This window comes from Desmodus rotundus, chromosome 1 (assembly GCF_022682495.2).
Source record: "Desmodus rotundus isolate HL8 chromosome 1, HLdesRot8A.1, whole genome shotgun sequence".
Classification (NCBI taxonomy): domain Eukaryota; kingdom Metazoa; phylum Chordata; class Mammalia; order Chiroptera; family Phyllostomidae; genus Desmodus; species Desmodus rotundus.
In genome coordinates, this window is record NC_071387.1 from 139,493,322 (window position 1) to 139,514,125 (window position 20,804).

At 36.4% G+C, this 20,804-nt stretch overlaps 1 pseudogene; it reads left to right on the plus strand.

Annotated features, from left to right (window-relative positions):
• The first annotated feature begins 634 nt into the window (after positions 1-634).
• Positions 635-2,514, plus strand: LOC112307184 (serpin B6-like; annotated as a pseudogene).
• The last annotated feature ends 18,290 nt before the right edge of the window (positions 2,515-20,804 follow it).

Here is a 20,804-nt window from a genome sequence, read left to right on the forward strand (position 1 = left end):
AGCATGCTGTTAGTTACCAGCCCCAAACCACAGAACTCCGTCAGTTTCTGCAGTCCTGAGAAAACTGTGCTGTTTTATTTGGGACTATATTCATGGAAACATTACTTGGACCAAATGTACCCTACTTTTCATAAATCTTTAATTTCATAGGTTTTTCTCTGTTGAGCTAAGATTGTAATTTCTGTGTGTATACTTTGATCAGTATAATCAACTAGTTCTAAAGTTGTGATATGATTTTGTGAAGTCACCTGACACCCTCAGGCAGTAGTTTCTTCTGTATGAAGAGTGCGACTAAATTACACCAAATTACACCACAGAGGGTTTTTGAGTAGCAGTTTATGCAAATGAAAAGTTTCCCATATCTCATGCTCCATAACAATGATAACAACCATTAGAGCTTAACATTAAGAGATTGTGATAAAAGCTTTCAGACTGCTCATTTAATAGAACATTTTTTCTTATTGTATACCAACACAGATGATTTGAAGAAAGTATATATATATATATATATATATATATATATATATGTTAATTTACTGTTTCTGTGATACATACATCCCTTATTTGTGCAATAAATCTAGAATGTCTTTTAGAGCCAATTTGTTGGAAAAGCTTGACATGGCATTTTGCGAAGATGATGGAAGATAAAGTTCATGTGGGGAAAATTGGTCATGAATATTTGAAATGATATGAAGTAATTTAAAACATTGACAAATCTATTATTGTGCTCCCCGTTCTGTGAAGGAGAGCTGGATAGTCATACAGAATGCTCTCTTGCACCCGCAATTGCATTACTATTAAAAATGAAAGTACTGACCTTGTCAACAATGGACATACACTTTTTTCCCTTGCTTAATAGGAATCAGATATTTAGTCTGTGATGTCCACGACTATTTCAGAAAGAATAAGATTTTAGGAGTTCTCATTATTCATTCTCTTACCTCCTTCTAAACCACTCCCTATGTACATGCATGTAATTATGAGTATATGAGTTTACATATTGATTATTGTGCAAATGCTTGGCTGATACATGCATGCACAAAGTATCCACCTCAAATACTTTATTAAAGAAAAAAATTTCACTGCAGTCCTTTAAAAATTCTATAATGACAGTCTATATAGTCTAATAATGAAAATGATGTAATTATAGTTCAATTTGATACATTATCCTTGCAACTTAACACCTCCATACACAACTTGGCTATTATTTTCAGTCACCAAAATTTCCAACATTAGAAATGTTTTAGCTGCTGCTGCTCCGCTCACTCCAACTACATCGCCGGCTCTCTGGGACTCACCATCGTGGATACTCTATTGAAAGCAAATAACACTTTTGTCTTAAATTTTTTGAAAAAACTGGGTGAAGACAACAAGGAAAATGTATTTTTCTTGCCCATGGGCAACTCCTCTGCTCTGGCCACGGTCCTCATGGGAGCAAAGTGAAACACCACAGCCCAAAAGGTCCAGGCACTTTAATTAAAGTGTTGGTGGGACCTAAAGATGTCCATCAGGGTCTCTTTCGCTTCTCACCAAAGTTAACAGGACTGGCATGCAGTACTTGCTTAGAATTGACAACAGATTCTTAAGAAAAAGTCTTACGATTTCAACTCATCTTTCAAAAATTCCTGCCACAAATTCTACCAAGCACAGATGAAAGAGCTTGACTTCTTCAAAGTTATGCAGAGGAGGCTAGAAAACATAAACACCTGGTAGCTAATAACACCTGGTAGAAGGTACAATTACAGAGTTTCTGTCTCCAAATTTAGTTAATCAAGTTATTTGGCTGGTTCTCGTGAATGACATCTGCTTCAAAGGAAACTGGGGTCATCATTTCAACAAACAGCAGACCAAGGAAAGACCATTAAAAGTCAGCAAGAATAAGGAGAAACCTGTGTGAATGATGTTTAAGAAATCTACCTTTAATATAACCTACATACAAGAAATAATCACCAAAAATCTGGAGTTGACTTATATTGGCAAAGAGCTGAATATGACCATCATACTTCCTGATGGAAATTTCAGTTTGGAAATGGTGGTAAAGAACTTACTTATGAGAAATTCATAGAATATACGAGGCCAGATACGATAGATGAAGAGGTGGAAGTGTTCCTCCCTAGATTTAAACTGGCAGAGAATTACGACCTGGAGGACGTCCTTTGTTCCCTGGGCATGCTCATGCCTTTTAGAAGGACAGGGCAGACTTTTCTGGAATGCCATCCGGGAAGGGAACTGTTTCTGTTCAAGTTCATGCACAAGTCCTTTGCAGAGCTCAACAAAGAAAGCATGGAGGCTGCAGCCTCCACGGTGGCCATCATGATGCTTTGATGTGCAAGAATCGCTCCCAGGTTCTGTGCTGACCACCCCTTCCTTTTCTTTATTCAGCACAGCAGAACCAATGGCATTCTGTTCTGTGGCTGGTTCTCCTCCCCTTATGGAAACAAGCAGCCCTGCATATGGCCCTTCTCCTGTCTCCTATTGACTCACTGTTCCTCTGACACTTCCCAACGTGCCTGAACTCAAAGTAGAGTTTGGTGACAATCCAAGAATAAAGGGCCTAATTTTGAAAAAAAAATTTAAATGTTTTTCACACTTCCAATACTTCATTTTAACCTTTGCTGTTGTCTTCTGTCACACATTTATTTCAATATTCAAAAAATAATATTTGATCAGAGATGACATGTTCAAAAACTCATATTTTCTTCCTTCAGTTTTTGTTATGTCATTTCACCTCACAGAGCAAATGAATGAGAGAAGAAATATCAGAGGGGTGCTATTCACTATAAACTGGTACACAAGTATATCCAGGGAATAAAAATCTAGAAATGCTTCTGGACACTAACGAGGCACATTGCTTTGAGCAAAAAAATGACATGCCAGATTATCCTTACAAATAAAACAGCTTGACAGCGTTCAGCTCTCTCCCCCCTTTCATGACCCCAGTACATTTTCCTGGCACTATTTGACTATACTAAGTACATATTTACGCCATAACTATTCACAGCAAAAGAATATGGGGTGTAATATTGTTGACGCATGCAGTACAAGACATTCTTACTTGCCCTTTCCCAGTTGTGCTGGCGCTTGCTGACGGTTGTAAAAACTTGTTGTTGTCATAAGCCAAGACAACTCCAAAGGCACACAGGGAAAAGATGTATGCTATAATAACAACAAGGTGCCACTTACAAAAACACTTTTCAGCTTAGGGCTACATTTAAACTTTCAGGTACAGTTTGTGAAACTCATAATGTGGGAGAGTGAGTACTGGTGGTGTCTTTGAGAGTCTCTAGGGAAAAAGACTCTGAGATATTGTTATCATTATCACCGAGCTAACTGAATCACAGTTAGTACCTTGGTTATTGCACCTGAGGGAGTGACTTACTACCCTCTAGGTTGAAATAAAGGGCAGAATGAGATTCTTTTATTGTAGGAAGGTGGAACAAACTCAAGACACACAAAGGAAAAGGCACTCTATTCAATCTTAAGCTTTTAAAAATCGAGATCTAAATTAAGCTGAATATGCAATCCTCAGTTTGGCCATATAAATTAATTGAGCATATGTTTCAGCTAAACTGAATACTGATGAAAATCTTTGTACAGTTAGATACACCCTTCCTTCTGAAATATATGCATCTGACTTTTACAGAAATGCAGAAACAAAAGCAAAATAAAACAGGCAAGAAAATTCCATACAAAAAGCAGAGTTGTACTTGAAAATGAGTGTTAACTTGCCTCAGACTACATCATTTTTTATCTCTCAGTTAAGTTGTAAAATTGTAAGATGTTGTTGAAGTAATTCAAATAAAGAAAAAGCAATATTGCTGCAAACTGTTTTTATTATTATCCACTTCATAAACATTAGATTATAAATGTATAGACTTTTCAACCCTATGGGTAGTACTGAGTGTTCTACTTTCAAATATCAGAAAAGGAAATGTAAGTTGTATGTTACACTTGAATCTGAAATATAAAACAGTCACCCTGTTTTGATGAAATTTTGAGTCCTTTAACAATACCCCATTTTGCTCAAGAGTTGTATTTTTTTTACCCCTTTCCCTGATGTGAATGATTTTATTTTTCTATTATTTGTTTCCTATTGTGACCCAAATTTATTTAAAAATAATTATTGAGTGGTTTGTTTGTTTATAATAGTTCAAATGTGGAATAGCAGATGAAACCAATCAGGCCTCAAAGTCAGTTCTGGCCTGTGATTCTGCGTTTATGTGCTAAATTGCCATGGTCTGAGAAATGGTTAAAAGATGAAAATGCCACTGGGACAGTTTTCTTAATTACTTCCCAAATAAATCTTAGTGATTAGGACTTCTTTAACACTTGAGATATCTTTCAAATTAATTAAACTGGGATGCTTTATAAAAAGAGTAGAGTTTACCGGTTGAGCACTTTTGACTGGAGCAGGTGACCATTCGACTTTAAGCGTGAACCATGGAAATAAAAGCAGCTGTCTGAGCTTAATAATTTCCTGCACTGGAGGCAATAATCAGGGTCCTCGAATCAATTACACCACTGAAGAGTGCTGGCAGAGAGCAGACCCTTTATCAGTAAACCTGCACATTTCGTATGTTTGGTTTTGGTATTTTTAGACATAAATCTTTAATATGAAGTTGGTGTTGAGACAACATTCTCTCCTCCTTCCAGGTGTTGACAACACAATAAGATTTGTGGATTTTGAGTACCCTGAGGGAAAAATTGTAATGTAAGCAAACATTTATATTATTACATTATCAGAAGACTGATACAGAAAAAAAAATTTTCTTTACTCATAGTAACAGATTATTGGGGCAGACCATTTTGGAGGAAAAATTTTCAATTTTATGATATCTTAGTATATAGATATTAATAGAGTTCACTGAGATTGTTAATGAATTTATAATGCATGATTATGTAAATATATATTTTATATATTAATATTGATATTATTAGCAAGCAATGGTAGTTCTATTTTACAGCTCTTCATGTCAAGTATTTTGACTCATGTCAGAATAGAAACAGACCATTTTTTTCCTGTTGATTTTCTCAGTAAACACTCAAATCTTTGATTTGAAAGCTGTCAGAGTGAATTTAATATTAAATTGTTTAGGTAACATAGTGCATAACATTAATTCAGACTAACATTTTCATATATTTTGTATAATATCAACTAAATATAAAATTCTACATGATATGAATAAAAGAAAAGGGGACCAAAAGTTATTGATAGCAAGACGAAGCTAGCAGCCAATGCGCATGCCCTTGAGGAATACTAAACTTAGAATTTGGAGCACAGAATAACAATATGTTTTCATCTGTAACTTATTTGAAATTGATAGATAATATGATGCCAAAACTAGGAATATTAGTTTGTATACTGAAATATAGATGAATTACATAGTGAATAGGAGCTTGGTTGATGGATTTTATTGTATAAAATGTGATACAGTTTTGCTCTTATAGTTACTTAACTTGAAGGCCATCTCAAAATAGTAAATACTAAAAGACTTGAAACATTACTAAATGCTTGTCTCTAGTTGATAATTGTAAATTTAGCTTAAGGTCAATGCAAGTGACACTTCTCTTGAATAACTACGTACACAGAATGGAGAATCATTTACTTTTTTAAAAGGGACAAACTGAAATAATCACTTAAGTTTAATAAATGTACAATATGTCAGGTAAAAGGCCACTGAATTGAATATGAATCTACTAACCATGGAAGATTCCTTATACCCATCTAAAGGCTTTACTTATGTAATCATTTTTATCATTTGTGTAAAAGTTTTATAGTAAAATGTATGTGCATTTTGCATGTGTGTATATAGCCATAATAGGCCACTTGAAAGGTGTATATAATTATAAAACTTATTATCATTTGTAATATTTATTTTCATAGCATTCTATTTTTTCACTATTTTGTGCTATTGTGTGTGTTTTATCGGTACTGAAGGCCTAATGCTTCCTTTGTTTTCTGCATTGTACATTGCAATAATTATATTAGGTAATTTGTATATGCTTGTTTTTCTTAAGTCATATACTTGCTTGCTAAAATTATACATTTAATATTTGCTTGAACCATTAAATTTTGTGAAGGCTATCTTGTTGAAAGTTTTTATTATAATAATTGGATATTATCCTATCATTTCCATCTGTGAATGGAGGGTATCATTATGAGAATTTTCCAATGGATGATCTAAAGAAAAAATTTGATTATTTTTGTTTGAAGAAAATGAAAAGGAATTTGCATTCCCAAGTGATGAATATCACTGATGTATAAAATTTGATCTTGCTTTGCTTTATTTTAGATCTTATTTTAGTCTCAAAAGAAAAGCAATTTTCAAAAGTAAAGTAAAAAATATATATCTACATTAACAGATATGTGTTTTGTTTAGTAGACCATTCAAAAGGTAATGAACTCACTCCCAGGGAGTGCCCAGGGATAAAGAAGGAAACATCATGCTGCTGGCTCCAATAATCTTGTATTCAAAAGCTAGAAGCTAAGAAAACACATTGTAACATGATTTTATACATATCACCAAGAGGCTTTATACATTTATCTTCAGTACAATAGTAATGTCAGCGCTCTTTGTTTTGAAAGTCTTAAGTTCACACGGGTATTTATGTACTATATTCCACAATATAGCCAGATGTTTAAATTATTAGATGTCAATTAGCAAACAGTGTCCTCTTAAACAGAAAATTCAGGTTTAACTGAACTTACTTTTTGAACTTCACTTTTCTTAGATGACTTCACAATAGCTTAAGCTGAAAGGCTCTACCCACAGTGCCTGGGTAGGTAAAAATTAAATGCAACACCTACCATATGCTTGAATTTTGGTTGTAGGTAGAGAAACAATAGCTTCCTAGATTAATATGTCCCAGAATTTGCTCATTGGAACAATATCTCTGCAGAATTTCAATAAGTATTTACACACATACACACAGAGAGATACACAGTTTTATGGTCAAATGCATTAGGAAATGTGTAGTTAAACAAAGGCATATGAGTCTCTTTATGGCAAGAATTCTCAGATACTGGTACTGCAATAACTTTAACTGTCTGAATCCAAGATTTGCATATGTTAGGTAAGGTATTCCAAAATGAATTGGCCATAAAAGCTATTTTTCACAAAACATAACACAAGAATATTCTTTGGAATGCTTAAAGAAATAATATGAAGATTTTTTTAATTGTCACTAAATCCAACTGACACTTTGAAATCACATTATATTTAAATTTTCATTATATTTATCACTTTTTATTACTTCAGTTTTGGCTTCTAGGATGTCTTTCTTTCCTTCCCATTTGGATTCTCCCTTTCACAGAGGAAACAAGTATAGCTAAATTTTTTAAGACAATCCACCAGAAACCAAACAAACAAAATAATAAAAACTAATTCATCATGAGGGTTTGTTCCCCTTATCATAATTTTGTTTCATGAAATGAGGCAAACCTCTTTCTTTTTCTCTTTCAAAACAGAGTAAAATGAGCTTTTATTCAAGTCTAATATCTACCATCATAAGCAGAGAGGCACTTTGTTGAGGTAGATTCTCATTTGAGATTACAAAGGTCCCACAGAGTGCCCGTGCTCCCAGGGAAACTACCTCTCCCCATCAAGAGTAAAGATGGGCCATCTGAGAATCCCCCAGGCATATGGTGAAACCGCCATTTCTGTTTACCCCCAATTATTCCTGTCCCAAACCTGCAAACTTTCTAAAGATTGCTTCAAAGGAGATAGTAACTGGAACATATTATCATATCACCATAAGAACCATAAAAATTAATCCAATATTCACTTTATTCTCATTAAGGTTGAGACAGAATAGTGGGAATCTAGGAAAATTCCTTTGGCAAGTGGAATAGGGAAACTGAGAAGATAGCAGAACACAATGGCTGAGCAATTTACAGTCAGGTACAGGTGGTCACCAGGGAGGAAGGTCTGGCAGGGGCAAAACTGGGAAAACAAGGACCTTACCTCCATGGAAACTTCTCTTCCCCTGGCCTTTCCTCCCTGGAAATAACATCCAAGCCTCAGTTGTGTTTCAGCTCCAGACCCAGAAAAGCAGCAAAACCAGGTGGGCAATGGCCAAAACCAACTGCAATGACTAAACACCCCCTGCCCTGCCACTGACCAATCAGTGGAGACCATGAACCTGGAAAGGCACCCCTGGAGAACTGAGGAGTATTCTTCTGAAACCCTCCCACCTGCAAGAAAGAGATAAAAGCCTCAAGACAAAGGGCATGTGCTTTCCCATTGGGGAGCAGCCTGCACCATTCTTTTTCCTTTCTTCTTATCCCCCACTTCTTTCTTCACAGGCATGCACATTCAAAATTCTAAGGCAATGGGCAGCTGGCAGCTGGTTTCAGGGTGATCCCTTGAATCTCTCCCCAAGACCCTCTTTTCTCGAACTTCCCAGTGAGCTGAGGCAGCCCAGCCTAGGCTCTCCGGTTGCTTCTTCTATGCTAAGTCCTTCCTTGTTTCACTCTCCCCAGCTTTAATAAGTGGATAGTACATGAAGTCAAGAATCCACACACTACAGCTGGCCCCTAGTCAGACCCACTCAAGGCCAGACCCCTGTCCAGTAACAAGTTCAGCATCTTAGGTAGTTCAAGCTCAGTTCTTCCTTGGTCATCTAGATTCTTAAAGACACAAGGCTCTATACAACCACTGGAGTGACTCATTCTCTCACAATGGAAACATTTTTAAGTGTGACCAATGAACAAAGAAAATCCCCTCTACTTTCCATGTGTCTCAATGTTTGTTTGTTTTTTTCCTTTCTTGTTCTAACTGAAATTTACATATTACCTAAGGGTACTGCTTCACCAGCAGTTTTCCAAAGGAGTCTTCCATTCATACCTCAGGTAGCAATGGTCCTGGAGTTAGCTTTGGTTTTCATCACTCTTCAAAACAACCTATTTACAATATATCAGGAGAAAATGTGAATTTTTTCATTCATAGTTGTATACACTTTCCCAAAACATCATTGATGTTTTACTACCTTGCTTGTTACTTCTCTTCCATCAGTGCTCATATTGTTATCATTAGTGATGTCTCTATCTATGTAGACAATTTATTGAACGCATTATAACTTCAGTTTTGTACTTTCCTCACCTCAAGCAAGTTTGCCCGATACTTCACTTCAGTCACTCATTCCCATCATCATTCTCTCCAGACGTTATCATCATCTCCATCTGGACCACCTCCAAGATCTTAATTTATAACACTCCTGTGTCTGACTCATGTTTTCATATTGAAATAGAAACTCTTCAAGAACCCTAACTCCTTGAATTCTTTGATTCAAACATGAAACCATCCAATGAAACCATTAATTCACTATTGATCTCCCTACTTTAGTAGTTTACTCTCCTTGTTACCAAGATTAGATTCCTTGGTCTGTTATCGAACTCATCTCTTTACATCTATCCTCAATTTCCTACCTTTCCTTGTTCTCTGTGACCAGGCTAGCTAAAACGTAAATCCTACTATATGCTTATGCTCAACTGGCCCCAGGAGAGTTGGGCAAGGCTGGAAAAAGAAAAACAGTTAATCTGACCAGTATTACTCTAAATATGACCACAAGGCTGAAAAGGATCCTCAAGTCATATGCTACATTCCCCTAGAGAGTATACTGATATTTTGTCTCCTCTCTTTGTTAACCACCCTTCTCCCCTCCCCGCCTCTGACCAATTACTCCCAGAAGTACTTAGAATTGCATTTGGCTTCAGGTTATGGAAAAATTTAAATACAGTGGACTGATTTTACCAATAATCTTCCTTTTTTAAAGACCAGCCAATTTGACTCAACTAAAACTGCTCTCACCAATTTCGCCAATGGCCTCCATAGTGAGGTATTCTATGGTAAATGTTTATTATCGTATTATCAGTTTATTGTATCTGATATTTGATGTCTGCAGAAGCACAGGATAAAGTTGATCACTCTTTATTGAATCACTTTGTTCAACTACTGTGACATACAATTCTATGTATGTTTTCCTACCTCACTGCCCATTCCTTCTCAGTTTTTTTTTCTTTCTTTCTTTTTTTTACTGAATAATTTCCTTCTTCTCCCATCTCTAAAAGTTAGAATAGTCTAACATATAGTAGAAGAATCTTTGGTCTTATTCTTTTATATTCACAGCTGTATCACATGACTTTAGTTTGCATATAGAAAATGATGACATGCAAATTTATGACTCCAGTTTCAAGTTTTCCCCCCTGAAATACAGATTTCTATGTTTAATTAACTCTTTGGTATTTCTATTCAGATTTTTACCAGAAACTTGAAGGATAAAAACCTTAAAGTATTTTTTCTTATTTTAAATTTTAAATTATGTTTGATTGATTATGATATTACAGATGTCCCAATTTCTCCCCTTTGTTCCACCCCACCGAGGACCCCCCATTCCCTCCAGCAATCCCCACACCATTGTTCATGCCCATGGGTCAGTCATACAGGTTCTTTGGCTATTCCACATACTATACTGTACTTTATATCCCCATGGCTATTCTGTAACTACCTATTTGTACTTATTCCCCTCATCTCTTCATCAATTACCCATATCCCCATCCCATCTGACAACTTTGAAAATGCTCCCCATATCAACAATTCTGTCTCTGTTCCTGTTTGCTTAGTTTGTTTTTCATATTAAATTGTTAATAGATATGTATTTATTGCTATTTTATTGTTAGTAGTTTTGATCTTCTTTTTCTCAAATAAGTCCCTTTAAAATTTCATATAGTAATGGTTTGTTGATGATGAACTCCTTTAGTTTTTCTTTAGTTTTGGTTTTAGTTTTTCTCCTCTAGTTTGTCTGGGAAGCTCTTCATCTGCCCTTCGATCCTCAATGATAGCTTTGCTGGGTAGAGAGATCTTGGCTGTAGGTCTCTGCTTTTTGTGACTTTGAATATTTCTTGCCAATCCCTTCTAGCCTGAACAGAGAAACCAGCTGACAGTCTTTTGGGAATTCAACAGTAGGTAACTAAATGCTTTTCTCTCTCTGTTTTTAAGATTCTCTCTTTATCTTTTATCTTTGGCATTTTAATTATGGTGTATCTTGGAGTGGGCCTTTTTGCATTCATCTTGTTTGGGACTCTGTGTGCTTCCTGGAGTCGCATGTTTATTTCCTTTACCAAATTACAGAATTTTTCTTTCATTTTTTCCAAATACATTTCCAATTTCTTGCTCATTCTCTCCTCCTTCTGTCACTCGTATGATGTGAATGTCATAACACCTGAAGTTGTCCTAGAGGCTCCATACACTATCCTCATTTTTTAAAATTCTTTTTCTTCTCATTGTTTTGATTAGTTGTTTTTTTCTTTCTTATGTTCCAAATCATTGATGCGATTCTTAACTTAATCTTCTCTACAGTTGTTTCCTGTAATTTTTTTTTTTAATTTCAAATTAGTTTATCCTTTGTTTCTGACTGGATCTTTTTTATGCTGCTTAGGTCCTCATTAAGTACCTTGAACATCCTTATAACCAGTGTTTTGAGCTCTGCATCTGATAGATTGCCTATCTCCATTTTGTTTAGTTCTTATTATCAAATTTTGGTCTGTTCTCTCATTTGGGCCATGATTCTTTGTCTCTTCATTTTGACAACCTCTCTGTGTTTGTTTATATGTGTTATGTAGAACTTCTATGACTCCCTATCCTGTTAGTGTGTCCTAATGTATTAGGTGTCCAGTGGCACAGCCTCCCCTATCACTGAAGCTGGACACTTCAGGTATGCCCTTTGTTTGGGCTGAGTACACCCTCCTCTTGTGGTTCAGACTTGATTGTTTTTGGAAGATCAATGGGTGGGATTTACTAGGCCAGTCAGCTACTATGGGAGGGCTCTGCCCACAACCCCCCCCACCCCCACCCCCCTACCTCCGTCACCAGGGATGAGAATAAGTCTACCAAGACATGATCTGCTTGGGGAGGAAAGGTGGCCGAACTCTCAAAGGAGAAGGACCAACAGCCTTTTCCTCAATGGGCTTTTATTGGGTTCAATTTGCACTGAAACACAGGTAAAGCTCATCAATCATTGTCAGGCAGTAAGGATCAAACAACAGATAACAAACAAAGAACTCTGAGGGCTTATTCTGAGTCCGAGTCAGTTAACTAAAGGGCTGTAAGACTTTGGGAAACAAGCTTATTTCAGGCTTGGACCCTTATCATTTAAATTGAGGGTATTAGCAAAGCAGGTTTCACAGGATTTTATGCATTCTTTCTTAGGTCTGATCGCCCAGGGGAATCCGCCCCTCCCAGCACAGGACTGCACTGCCCTCTGCCTTTGTTTCAGGCTTAAGTCAGGCAGGGGAAGTAAGGCAGCCAAGAGATTAGGAGACTTCTTGCAGACATAATGAGGACTCAGGCTATGTCAAAGCCGAGGGGTGAGGGTCCATCACCCCCTTTTTCTATAGTCTCCCAAGTCCTTCCCTGTGGGCCTCTTCGTGACCATGCCTGTCTTAGGTCATCCTTCCCTTGAGGATTCTTACCCGTCATTGGCTAACTGGTCAGGCTCAGGGCCAAGCAGGGTAAAGTAAAGTGGGCAGAGGTATCACCCCTTCCAGGGAGATAAGCTTTGTCTCTTTAGTGGCTTATGGTCCCAAGGTCTCTGACTCAGCCTTAGCCATGGGGATTTACAGCTTCTGAAACCAGGCAGGGCGGTTCCCAACAAGCTACAAGGACTGGTTGTGGCCATTGACCCCAACCTCTGTCTTCTGTGGAGGATCAGCTGTGTAGGCACAGGGTAGTGGTGTGCTGAAGTGGTCTGTAGCTGCCCACTGGGTGAGTAGCCTCTGGGTTTTTTTAGGTGGTATAAGCCAAGGTCAGCCCCCACCTGTGTTTTTCTCAGGGCTACCATACCTGAGCTATAAAGCAATCTGAGATGCCCAGTGCAAGTAGCAGTCACCTAAATAAAGTTTTGATTACCAAAGCCCACTCTCCTATGTTATACTACATTTAAGTTAATGTTATAATCATTCATTCAATTGTTCAGCCCAAAACCTTAGAGTTATCTTTTACCTATATTTTATGGTCATATTCCATATCACTTAATGGAAACAACTTTGGTTCTATCTTCAAAACATACCTTGAATTTTTCCACTTCTCATCCCAATTCCCTCCACTGCCAATTTAATCCAGGCTCTCTTATTTCTTCCTTTTATTTTACAAGAAAGTCTTTATTTATGTCCATCTTCTATTCTTACTCTTTTAATCATATATGTTATATATTTTTTTAAATGCAAGTTAGATCATGTTTCTTCACAGCTTAATATCCTTCAGTGGCTTCTTGTTGTGCAACTGTATCAAAAAGTTTGAATAGTAAGTAAATATGGATGGATAGAGAAGACTCATACATGCCATAGTCAAGTTAAACAAATTTTGCTTATTTAACTTTTCTTCAGAAAAGCAGTAAAGTAGGAATTTACAGTAGAGAGCTCAGAACCATAGCAAAGTTGGGCTGTGGTCTCCATGGGGGATTGGTTTCAAAACCACCATGGATACCCAAATCCATGGATGCCAAAGTCGCTTATAGAGAATAGTGTCATATTTGCATATAACCTATGCACTTTCTCCTATATATTTTAAATTATCTCTAGATTATTGTTCTAACTAATACAATATAAATTCTATGCAAATAGTTGTTATACTGTGTTATTTACGGAAAAAGTCTGTACATGTTCGTTACAGACACAATGATTGTAACCCCAACTACATGGTACACATTAGCAACAATGCAACCTTCTTTTAAAGACTATTTTTGATGTGGGGTTGGTTGAATATGTGGTTGTAGAACCCATAGATACAAAAGGACAAATTTACAAGAGATATAACTATAAGCTTTGGGATCATAGATGTCATTGCCAAGTTGTAATTTAAAATGGTAGTGAGTGAGTTAAGAGTCATAACACACCTCCTGGAAGTTTAACAGTCTCCTACCTGACCCATATCTGCATGAAGTCAGTGCAGTCCAGGATGCAACCTTGTAGGGGATTTGTCTCTGCTCATTCACCTGGGCCAGAGTCATCACTTTGACTGTGAAGATAGAAATGTATTTGCTAGAAGACAATATATAACCCTCAGGTGTAAACAAAATTGTCATTTCTCTTCTTCAGACTTTTTATCTAGCAGCCTACTCTACCTTCCTTGACTAAGGGCTAAGGAATTAAACTTGATTGTTCTCCAAACCTGCCTACAGCATGCTCTAGCACCTATTCAGTACTTGTCATCACACTTAAAAGAGAATCTAAATTCTTTACTAATGTCTTTAAAATCCAACTAAATCAATCTCCTGGCTACCTCTCCAAACACACTTATTATGTTTTTTCTTAGTATGCATCAGGCACCCTGGTTGCCTTTCCTTACCCTTAAACACACTGTGAAGCCCCTGGTTTGAGTTTTGTACATTCTGTTCTCTCTGTCATGAGGCTCTTTCTCTAGAAATACACATGGCTTGCTCATAATTTTATTGAGTTTTTGCTCAAAGTCAATTCCTCTGAGAGACCTTTTCTTACTCTCTATTCTAAAAGGCTATCCAATTTCCCTCTATGCTACCCTGCTTTCTCTTTTCTTCATAAAACTCTTAGTCTCTGAGAATATTTTCTTATTTATTTGTTTCTGTTGAAGATATACAAAATGATTTATGTAATTGTGTATATTTACCTGAAATGTCAAAATATGAGAAACATTTAATAGCAAATTTCTATTTACCTTTTAGTTTGATTGGGAAACCTCATAGGTTTTCTGTTGTTTCACTTCATGTTCTAATGAGTATCACAATTAAGTGTTGCTATAATTAAAAAGCAGTTTTAATATATGTAACGAAAGATGTTTACCCTGCTAGCTTACTCTGACATGTTAGTAATTTCAAATTCATTCATCTAAAATGGAAATGAGTATTACATTTAATGAAATCAAAAGATTATTGGGCTTGAAAAGCACAAAATAAATAAAAGCATTACTAAGTACTAAGAAAATAAGGATTCTTCAGAAGGAAGTATGTGGTTTTTTCTGATACCTGTGTTTTCAACTAAAGTGCAATTCTTCCTCTTTCTCGCCTTTGGGGAATCAAAAATGAGAACTCAACAAGAAATAAAAGTGTGATAGCTTTTTGCTTTTGAAAACATTAAATTCTGAGGGAAAACAAGATTTGAAATGACTGAAAGGTTTATTTTCAAATTTTTGTATTTCTATCAGTGGATGTAAGTGTCGACAAAGTAAAATATGTAATTAATATAAAATATGATACATTTCTAATATGTGCTCTTTCCTATAAATCACCAAGTCTTTTACACTGGTAGTATTTTCTCTCTCTCTCTCTCTCTCTCTCTCTCTCTCTCTTTCTCTCTCAAATATAAACATATATTTGTATATGTTTAACAAACATAATGTAATACAAAAACACAGTATTTCTGAATTTCAAAAAAATGTACCAGATATAAAATTACAAATGGTTTCCATGAAAAGGGAGCATAGTTTTTGATAGACTGCTCCAAGCAGCGAGATTATGTTTTGGACTGACTGAAGAGCCTGCTCTCGCTCAATAAGGGACGGAGTAGTCCTGTGCATTTGAAGTTATTAGAGATCACTGGTGTATTAAACACGGAATGGGGATAATCATCCTTCAGATTTGTTTTTGGTTGAATGACTCTGTACATCTATTGCTTCTCTTCCTAACTGAAACACTGACTATTCTCTGGAAGGGCTATTTAACCCTGTACATGAAGTTGTTTCACTTTCTCCAATTGGTTAAAACTGTCTCTCATTTAATAAACAAATACTATAACTTCAGCTCTAACACTCGACAACTAAAAGGCTTTTTTCTCCTACTGCAATTCCGCTGGATTTGCATCCGTATTCTTAGGTGGGCAAAGACTTTACAAAACAAAACAAAAACATAACTTTTTAAGCATCATAACATTTATATGCTGACAGAATTTATTTTTCTTTTTATGGTTAAATATACCAAAAAATTGTTCCCAAGTAGAATGTTGTTTCTTTCTTGCTCTGGAAGTGTCTAATTTAATATGCATGGAAATGTGAATTAAATACTGAAGTGAATATTCTTTATTTAATATACTTTAAAGAAACTATTAGAACAAAGTAAATTAAGAATAGAAATACTAGATGTGATACTTAGGTATATATATTAACATTTTACTTATTAAAATGTCTTTATATTTCTAAGATTAGGTAATTTATAAGGACCTTATAAGCTATCTGGTAAGAATGTGTTTTATTTAATAGAAAAACTGTTATAGTAGTTTTAGCTTCCTTCACCTTATCCAATTATTTGTAAGATTTCCCAGCATATTCTTTATGCAAATAAAAGAACATGATTGCTTCAGTTTGAAGATGCACTGAGACATTAGTGTCACCTCAGGGTATCTCGGGCCCCACAGGCATGGCTTGCTTCTCAGCATTAGCCTAAAAATTGGATCAATATATCCTTGGGCTTTTCCTTTGGTTGTACAGATATAGAAAGCCAATTTTGTTATTGAGCTAAGGAAATGCACAAGAGATTGCTCTAAAACTCATTATTCTAATAAATTCTTTTAATAATGTGTCTTTCTTATGCTATATATTCTCTTTGGAGAGATTTATATTAGACCTTCTCATTTTATCCTCCATGTCTCTTGAGTTTTTTGTGGTTTTATTTTTAATCTCCTGACTGCTCTGTGTTTTAGTCTATTTAATTTTTGTAGATAGTTCTCCATTTCATCAAACCTCTATATTTAGTGTTGTGTAAACGCTATTTAATGTTTACCAGTCATACTAATAAGCAAAGCTATCAGTTGACCCATTTTCAAATGCATTACTTTTTTCTTACCCCCTTCACTTGGTGAGTTAATCATTCTCTCTCTTTCTCTTTCTCTCTGTCAACCTCCATCCCTCTCTCTCTCTTTATGTACAGTCCTTAATTTGCTAACATTTTGGTTTTTTGTTTTTACATCTATGTGCAAAATGAGATTAGCCATTAACTGTCATTCTTCATGCTATCATTGCGTGGATTTGATATCAAGAGCAGGAAATCTTCCCTTATATGGAAGACTGAAATGCCATGTTTCTTGAATGTGTATTCAGTTACTTTTAAAGTATATGGTTGCTTGAATTTTCACCAAATGAACAAATCCCTATTGCCACCATCAAAGAATAGAATATTACTAGCATCTAGAACTCTCATACCCATTCCTTTATCATATATTCCCTCTTCCTCAAGAATAACCACTATTTTTACCTAAAACAACAGATTAGTTGTGGCTGGTTTTGATTTTTTTAATTTCACAGGAATTAGCTCTACAGTCTCTGGTATTTTTAACTCAACATTAAGTCTGTAACAGTCATCTTCGTGTCTAACCATAGTTTCTTCCCATAGCACAACATGAGTGTATTATGTCATAGGTCACGACTTATCCATACTAATGCAGACAGGTGTTTGGATTGTTCCCTACTCTGATTAGTATACATAAGTCTTTTATAAATAATTTTGCACATGCTTTTTGCATCCACATATATTTCTGTTGGGTATATATAGAGGAGGAATTTCTGGATCATATATTCTGCTGAACAATTTTCCAAAGTGGTTGAACCAATTTAAAATCCAATAGATGGATTTTAAGCACTTATTCAACATATTGAATATTAAATATCTTACCCATATTTACATCTATTATTTTTAAAACAAACAGTAGCTTTTGGAGACTGGTATTTTGTTTAAATTTTAAATTATTGGCATAACACTTTCCCTATTTTATATTTCCTTGTTCTTTCTTCCTTTTTTCTCCTTAACTTGTGATTCATGGGGTCTGCTTATTTTATTAGTCTTTTCAAATAATCAGCATTTGGTTTTGTTAATTCTATTTTAAATCTGTGTCCTCTTTTTTGTCTGCTCATGGTTTTGTTTTTTTTTTCACAGATTAAAGGTTGAATTTATTAGAGTCACTTATATGTAATTTCCAGTAATGATTTCCCATGCAGAGAGAGAGACAGAGACAGAGACAGAGAGAAAGAAAGAGCGAGAGAAGCATAATCATTCAGATTTGGGAAGTGAATGAAATACTCCTCTTCCTGCAAACGAAACACATGGAGATAGTCCCACCAATCCAGAGGCAGGTGCTCGATGATGAATTGAATAAGGACCAGGCATTTATGTCATGCCCAAAATGTATGTTAAGGCTAAGATAAGATACAGTACTGCTCCCTACAGCACTTCTGACACACCTCAGATGTGAGACCATCCATGACCCCTCTGCGTGGCAGCGATAAATCCAGCATACTCTCAGAGGAAGTGCTTTCCCCTCTAGAAGTGAATGAATTCAGGCAACGCTTTATGGAAACCACAAGGTTCAAAAGACTTGTTTGCTCCAAGGCACCAAGGGTATAAAACTTCTCAGAAGATACACAGAAATGAAGAGAGTAAAGAGATTGGAGTTCTCAATGGAGAACTCTGCTATGTGTAAATAATTACTTTAGATAGATTACAATCAAAATGCACATCGAATAGACTGTGTAGTGTGAGAGAACATCTGACCCAAGAGCCCTCCCACAGGTACTTGGGGCAGCTGCTGGTATGAGTTTCAGGGGTCTTCCTGGAGCCAGGGAATCTGCACATCATTCATATCTGTTCATATTTTTTATTGTTTCTTTTCTTCTACTTTTTAAAATATAAATCCATCATTTGCTTTGAATTTTTTGTTGGATTTTTTATATCTTATATTATAGTATAAATGATCTATAATAAATTTCACATGTTAAAAATATACAGTTTGATACTTTTTTATGGAATATTTCAGTTTGGACTAGATTTTAGCTTTAGAAAATTTACAGTGAATTCATATACCCCATATCTAGTTTCCTCTATTTTTAAATCTTACATTAATATGGCACTTTTCTTACTTTGTACTAAACAATTTCCATTTGAGGGCTGCCACCTTGCTATCAGATGTTACTGAAGCTACCCTCAGGACTGAAGGGCATAAGAGGATCTTGAAACCTGAAATGCCTTTAATGTCTAGGGTGATGTTGGAGAAATACTCTACTGGGAAGGTCAGTGCCCGGAAGAGTTCCATGATAAAAGAGAGATAACTTATACAAGATCATGCTGTGTGTGGGATATAGGGAAGAGATACTGAGGAGCAAGGAGCCTCTTTCTGCTTAGGACTGACTTTGGAACTGCATGAGAAGCTTCTTGATTCTTTTGCCACTTGGACAGTATCTTATAAGAAGTCATTAACTGTCCAACATTTTATTTGGAAGGTCGCCACTGTGGTTGAAGGAGGTAAAAATAAATCAGCTCAGTGAGCTGAATTGCATGATATTTTCCTAGCAGTGAGGGAAATTTTGAAGAGTAGAAAAGTCCATTTGGGTGTTTACTGGGCAGTGGTCAATGGTGTAGCCATATGGCACAGCAGGAGAGCAATAAAGCCTGGCTTAATAAAGGGATGCTCCTGGAAATCACTGTGGGAATTTTAGGGAAGCATTAACATAAGACATGCCAATAGCCGTCAAAAGAATCCCCTTCAAGGTTTGGAAGATGATGAAATTATGAAACTATTTTAAGGTGTCCACCTGGGTCCATGAAATGAATAGATGCGGGGGTGCTGCAGCAATGCAAAGACAGGCTGATTCTAGACATAATTTTTTTACACCCTCTTGTGGAGGCACAAGATGCCAATAAGAGCTGCTCTGTCTGCCAGCAAAAGAGACAGAGACTGCAGATGGCGAGGTAGCAGGTTCCTGGGAGGACGGCCCCGAGCACAGCTGGAAAGTCAGACTGATGCTGGTAGACCTGGGGATTACAAATGGGCTCTGACAGGAATGGACCCTGGCTCTGGATTGGGCTCTGCACACCTGATGGTAGATGCAAATGCTCAGAGTGTTAGGGAAGAACCTGAACAGAAATATTGCATTGGTTTGGACAGCTGATTATAATTTCTTCAAACCGAAGAACACACTTTACAGTTCATAATATCCAACAGTCTGAACAAAGTTGGCTTCTTCACAGTACTAGTTTGGTAGATAGTTGGAACAGGCAATTAAAATACTGGTTATCTAAAATGGAGGGGAGATGAAGGCATGAAGGACTGGCTTACAGCCTTCACCAGTGTATGCTCACTCTGAACATGAACGTGAGTGGAGCTAAGGGAGTGTCCTATTGAATAAATTTATATTTTTCTGCCGGATCTTGGGAGATGGGGGTGGGGAAGGTGCTGGTATTCTTTCTTTCCCACATCACCTCAATGTAAGATACTCCCAGAACACCTGATGCAGTGGCCATACAACGGCAACTATGAGGGCTAGATGCAGAAATAATTACTAAGCAAGAAACTGTAGATATATTTTTAATCTTTATGTCACAATTCTCAAGGGCCTGATGGAGCAGAATGTGCTTTCCCCTCATCTGGGAAAATTGGGACTAGCAGAAAATGCAACCGTATTGCCTGGCGGTAAAGACAGCCAATGAGTTTGTCACCTGTGTAACCTGACACAGTGAACAGGACTGCATGGAAGAGGAGGCATTTCCTAGACTCATGTTGCTGCCGGTGACTTAGACCAGGACCCTGGCCGAACCCATTTTCCCTTCAAGAGGTGGAAGAGTTGGATGTAAAAAGAAAGAAGCAAATATAGTAAATGAGGGTAAAGGAATGAATAAATGCATATGTAGTGAGGGAAATCCAATAATACATTACTACATGGAAGGAGGCTTAGAGTAGATCTTGTCTCTTAGCTTAATTACATCAGATGCCTAAAAGGGTAAATCCCTTTGTTTGTGGAGATCACTCCCCTGCTTTTGAAACCTGACAAGATTGAGTAACAGCCTGCAAACCT